Source organism: Pan paniscus, chromosome 12 (genome assembly GCF_029289425.2).
Source record: "Pan paniscus chromosome 12, NHGRI_mPanPan1-v2.0_pri, whole genome shotgun sequence".
NCBI classification, from domain to species: Eukaryota; Metazoa; Chordata; class Mammalia; order Primates; family Hominidae; genus Pan; species Pan paniscus.
Window position 1 is genome coordinate 91,555,927 of NC_073261.2, and position 6,846 is coordinate 91,562,772.

Consider the following 6,846-nt stretch of genomic DNA (forward strand, 5'->3'; position numbering starts at 1 on the left):
TTTGAAAGAAGTTCTACTGAAAGTAAAATATCTAGCAGCATCATATACTACAGAGAAATCTTTTCTGAAAGGAAGAGTCAGTCAATGTGACAAACTTCATTATGTTATTAATATTTTAATAATTGCCACAGTCACTCCAACCTTTAGCAATCACCACGCTGATCATTAGCAGCCATCAACATAAAGTCACGACCTTCCACCATCACAATGATTATGACTTACTGAAGGCTCATATGATCATTAGCATTTTAAGATTAAAATATTTTAATTATGTACCTAGTTTTTATGAACATATTGCTATTGTGCATAGATTACACTGTAGTGTAAATGTACCTTTTATAAGAAGTAGAAAACCAAAAATGTGTGTGACTTGCTTTATTGTGATACTCACTTTATTACAGTGGTTTGGAACCAAACCTGCAATATAACCAAGGTATAGCTGTATTCTGTAATCCTTATTATATCATATATCGGGAAAATAATTTTGAGATTTATTCATGCTGTCATGAGCATCAATAATAGTTTATTTCTTTATATTGTTAGTATTAAATTGTATGTATATACTACAACTTCTTTATTCACTTACCTGTTGGTGAAATTTGGGTTGTTTCTAGTTTTGAGTTTTCAGTAATAAAGTTCCTATGAGTAAATATTCATTTACAAGTTTTTGTATGGGCATATGCTTTAATTTCTTTTGGGCAAACACCTAGGAATGGAATGGTTATGTCACAGGGTTGATATATGATTAACTTTATAAGAAACTATTAAGCTGTTTTTTTTTTCATTTTATATTCCAGTCAGCAGTGTATTAAAGTTCCAGTGGATCCTTACAGACACTCAGTGTGATCAGTATTTTTAATTTTAAAAATTCTATTGGTGTGGTGTGTACTAGTATTTCATTATAGGTTTAATTTGCATTTATCTAATGATTAATGATGCCAAATGTTTTCTCTTTTGCTTATTTGCTATCCATAATTTTTTGTTCCTGAAGTGTCTATTAAATTTTTGTGTATTTTTATTGGATTATGTTTTCTAATTGAGTTTAATGTTTTAAATAGTTTAAGGTAGGAGTCCTTTATCAGATATGTGATTTTCAAATACTTCTCCCCAGTCTATGATTTGTCTTCACATTCTCCTAACAGTTTATTTTACGTAGCAGAGGTTCTTAATTTTGACAAAATTTATTATATCAATATTTAATTTAAAAAATCTAAGGTCTTCAGTTTATATTTTCTAACTAAATTATAAAAAGAATTTAGGATTCATTAAAGCCAGTTATTATACTTTCCAAATCCATAGTATTTTTGTTTAATATTCTAGTTCTAGCTTGAATTTTGAATTATTTTTGTTTTAAGGTATAACTGTGGCCACCTGACCCTAGAGAACAGACTCTGATACTCAAAGAACTTCATGCAAGAGGCTTACTAGGAGTCACTTTTGAAAATAACTCCTTTTAGAGAGCAAGAGAACAGGATTCGGCAGAGGGAGGCAGTGAACTCTCATGAAATTGCAACACTGTCATTAGCTAGTCACTTAGCTCGCTCTGAGTATGGCATAGCTTTCAGACATAGCTCCAACAGAGGCAAATGGGTCAAGTCTTTATCTCCCTGTAACAACCAGTCATTGGATATAGGCTTCTCCTGGGAAAAGGGTATAACCTTGAACAAGACAGCATTTTTCATCAGCAACCATCACTCTCAGCCATTGGAGGATGAGTGATTAGGAATATTCAGGCAATGCACTCACAGCATCCACTTGAGGCCTCTCTACTCAGGACCACTTATTTTAAATAAATAGTAAGCTTTATTTGGAAAAACCTCCTCTAAGACCAGTCCACTGCAACTTGTCTCAAGGCCACAACTGATACTCATTATCTTCTTCCTATATTACCGACTCTAGAGTCCCTTCCCCCTTAGCTAGGATTTCTGCTGCTCTAGGAATCTTAACATGAAATAACCCAGACACTTATGAGTGAGGATTCTGAATCTGTGGTCAGCATGCTCTTCCCAGACCATCACTACTGTATCTATTCATTTATTGTCATGGTTAGGAAAGGGCCAAGGGACTCTCCAGTGTATCAACCAACCAAATAACTGTTGGCCGAACATACTTTTTCCTGCCACAAGGAGGTAAGAGTCCTAAACCCTCCTGAAGAGTCAGGGTCAATGACCATGCTTGCTGAACTTTTGAAATAGGAAGACTGGAGTGACAGCCACACTTTAAATTGTAGCAGCCACAATTTAAAGAAGACTCTGTTTCTCCTGGCAGAAAAATTCCCTTTCTGGAAAACAGAAACTTTAGGCCAGCAGAGCCTAGAGTGGCAGGGAGAGAATTCAAACATTCTCCAAATGTGTCACTAGGAATGATTGTAAATGAGTCTATTCCTTTTGCTTCCGAACACATGTTTTTTATATATTGCTGAAAGAACCATATAGAGGTTATATATTTCGGGTATATTCTATGTCCTGGAGGATAGTGTCCTATTTTTATAGAATATCATGTTCAAGTTAATGACTCAGCTGAGTCTTCAAAAGATGGCTCCTTCATTCTACCAGGTTGTCTTCTTCAAGTGGTGTGCTATAGGATAGAGACAGTAATTGTTATGGTAATGTATTCATTCCTGTGGGTCCTTTGTTGTAAAATGAGTCTTTTGGTCTCTGGATGCTCTTCAGAAGCAGTGCTGGCTAAGGTCCTGTTCGCAGTGAAGATTGACTCATACCTGTAATTTGTGTTGATTAAAGATTAATTACTTCCTTTTCCATAATGAAATGGATCTAAAGTAATTTAACCTCTAAAATGTGACTAATTGGTCTCCTTGATGGATGATATTGTACCTGAAGATCAACACTCGTCTCCATTGTGGGTACACACTACATTTTGCAAAACCAGTAGTTAGATTGGTCTTAGTGACTAGAAGCCATTTATGTTGGACTCTTGCATAGCCTCCACGTTTTTTAGAATGGTTACTTCACTCATTAGTCCATTGTGTCTACGCTAAAATTATTAATGATAAAAGCTGGATGATTTGGCTTTCTTGGGCCCTTTGGTTCTTTATTTATTTATAGCAGTGCAATTTAAATTCTTGCTCAGTCCTGGCAGGACCACTTTCACACTATAAGGGATAGCTTCCAGGTCTTCTACATTTAAGATTTAATGGATCTGACAGAATCTTGCTCATCATAAGCATTTCTGGTTACATGGTCACTTGATATTCTACAACAAGGTGTTCTGTCTCTAGAAGGACACGAATACTATACCAGGAGCTTTTTAAAAAAATTATGTATAATTCTGTTACAGATGAAAGGACCTTGCCACCATCTTTTTCAGTAGAATAAGCTGCTGGTTGTTTCTGATTCTTGGGCATCTAATTATCTTTGTGTACTGAACATTGTTTTTAAAAGTACTGAGTTAATATTCTTAGGCCAAAGATGATGCTAAGAAATGTCTGCATTTGCATAGATCTGGGGTACTTCAGGATTATTCTGTTCAAATTTTAGGAATTGTGATCTATAGGTTAAAAAGTGGTATTTAAACTGCAGACTTGGATGTTCTGCATAAGTATGGCCTTAATCTTACTCAAGGTATACCTTTCAGGGTCCAAAACTATGATTTAATAAAGTCTCTTCAATTTTACATACCACTCCTCAACACACACACACATACACACACACACACACGCACACACACACACACACAAATATTCCAGCCTTCTAGGAACTTTGTTAATATCAAATGCTAACAAGACAAAAGTGCCTCAGACACTGTAGTAATCATTTCACTTTATATGTACATTAAAACATCATGTTGCCTACTCTATCTATCTATCTATCTATCATCTACCTATCCATCTATCTATCATCCTTTCTATCTATATTTAATGTTCTAAATGCCTAGGTCACATATTTGCATTTCTGTCCTCTTCCTAATCATGGCCAGTTAATTTTCATTATTGTATTAGACCTTTTATGCTTTTATAGAAGTTTTCTAAGCTATATTTTGACAAGATTCTTCTTTTCGTTTGTCTTCCGTTAAGAGAGTTCATCTGAATTACCTAGACTTATTAATAGAAGTAAAAGCATTGCCCCTTGTTTTTAAATTCTCAAAAGCTTTTATTATCATTGTTATCATTATCATTACTATACTCTCTCTGGAATTTCTGTTAATAGTATATGTGACATTTTAATTTTCCACTTGTAAACTTTCTTCCTAATTTCTTTTTTTAAAATAATTTCTTCAACTCTGCCTTCCAGTTTACCAGTTCTTTTTCAACTGTGCCTAATCTGTAACTTAAAATCCACTGAGTGTTTTTCAAATTCAGATGGCTAAATTTTATTACTGTAGTTCTACTTTTACCAACATACACAATATAATTCTCCTTTTACTGCTATTGCTATATCTTCCTTCACCTTGTTAACCATTTAAATGTGCATAATTTATAGTATCTTTTCATTTGTGTTATTGTGTGATGTAATTTTTTCATTGATTTTATCTGCGGAATTACTTTTGAGGTTATATTTTGTAGTGGCACTTTAAAAATTTTAGTGTCTGTTTATGTTCATTGGCAATTGTGCCCCCTTCCTTGGGAATTACATGATTCAAGAATGTATGTATGTATTAATTTGTTCAACAAATATTTGTTTTGTTACTGTTATGTGCTAAGAACTCTTATGTCTCCTGGGGATAGTGCACAGAGTAGAAAAAAAAAAAACAACACTGAACTGTTGGGGTTGTAGAAGTGTACGTAACCAAACAAAACAAAAAAAAAAAATTTGTGCTTGCCTTTTACACTTCTTCAAGTGTTTCATTGATCCTGGATAAGATTTCAGGCTTTTTCATTGGCTTCATGTATTTTATTCTTGATGATAGTTTAAGTTCTTATCTCACTTTATGCGTGGTGTGAGACTTCTGTAATGTATGCATCATTCAGTCTTTGCTTGAGCAATTTCAAAATGGAAAGTTTAAAGTTTAAAAAGCAGACCATTTTAGACACCTAACTAAGCAAATGTTTTTATGTCTTCTCTGAAACTCGAATTTTCACCTTTAATTTTATACTCTAATTCTGCTTTATTTCTCTAAAGCAACATAATATAAACATTCTTCGTGACACTTAGAGAACATTGAATACATTATTAACTTTTCTATTTAATTGTTTTCTCTTTAAGTTTAAAAGTCTTCCTCACCTTTAGTCATTTCCTTACCAATCTACTCTTGAATGATTGGTAATTTATTTTTCCTCACATATTTTGAAACCCACAACTGAACTCAGGAGTCTAGAACTGGTATAAACTCTTTAAAATGCTGTAGAGCTAATATATTTCTAGATCGTGGCCCTACATTTCCATCAATTTACTGTAAGACTTAATGGTATAAAAATAGAAATAAATATCTAAATATTGCATGATATCATATGTGGAATTTCAAAAATAAAATAAAAGCCAAATGATAGAAAATAAAACTGATTATTCAAGGGTGGGTTGGGGAAAAATATGCAGAGATGTAGTTCAAAGTATACAAAGTAGCAGAAATTTAGATGAACTAGTCTGCAGATCTAATGCACAACATGAAGACTATAGTTAAAAACAGTGTATTTTATTCAGTATTTTTTCTAAATGAGTAGATGGTAGCTGCGTGCTATAATGAACTCCCCGAGACTGGATAATTTATGAAGAAAACAGGTTTAATTGATGCATAGTTCTTTGGACTGGGAGGCCTAAGGAAACTTACAATCATGGCGGAAGGGGAAGCAAGCACATCTTTACCATGGCATAGCAGGAGAAAGAGAGCAGGAGGGGGGAAGTGCCACACACTTTTAAACCATCAAATCTCCTGAGAACTCACTCATTAACATGAGAACAGCAAGGGGGAAATCCACCCCCATGATCCAATCACCTCCCACCAGGCATCTCCCTTGGCACTTGGGGATTACAATTTGACATGAAATTTTTGTGGGGAGAAACCATATCACTGCTTTTTTCAAACAACCACAACAAAAATAGGTTAAGTGTAAGATGATGGACATGTTAATTTACTTCAATATAGTAACAACTTTACTATATGTTGTGCACCTTAAAAATACACAATAAAATTTATTTCAAAATTAACAGAAAAAGAGAGCTTAAACATTCCATTAATAGTTATTTTGTACTGATTACATGTTAAAATTATAATATTCTTGATATATTGGGCTAAATAAATATAATTTTTGACACATCTAATAAGTAGAAAAAATATTTTATTAGTTTTTAAAGCAGTTGCATTCAAGTTATGACTGAAAATATCTTTGATCAACTAAACTATACCAGTTCATGTTTCTTTATCATAACCTTTGTCAGTTATCTTTGAAACTGTACATCTTCAATTAATTATTTTTAACTCAAATGCAGCATTTTACATTTACTTCTCTAAAATTTATCTTATATTTGCATGTAGTATCTCTATATCAGACTGTCAAAGTGCAGAATACTTTGAATCATTATTTTTAGAAGCCAATATTTGATAAAATCCCTGTCCAAAGTGTTGTGCTATCTTTTAAATTTTCCAACACCTTATTCATAATATAGACACAACAGTTATAAAGTATACACCATGAAGATGCCCTATCTTTTTTTAATACTTACAGGTTTGGCAAAGGATCTACTAATTAATATTTTAAGTGTAGCTGTAAAACCAATTAAAATTCTACCTATAATATTTTCTAGTCCACAATTTTACATTTAAGCCATGAGTAAATAATGAAATATCTTTCCAAATATATTCATGAAATGTATATATAAGGCAACACAATTATCCAAAAATTACAATGAAAAAAAGAAACACAATTGATTTAAGTGACTGATTTGTTTTTCA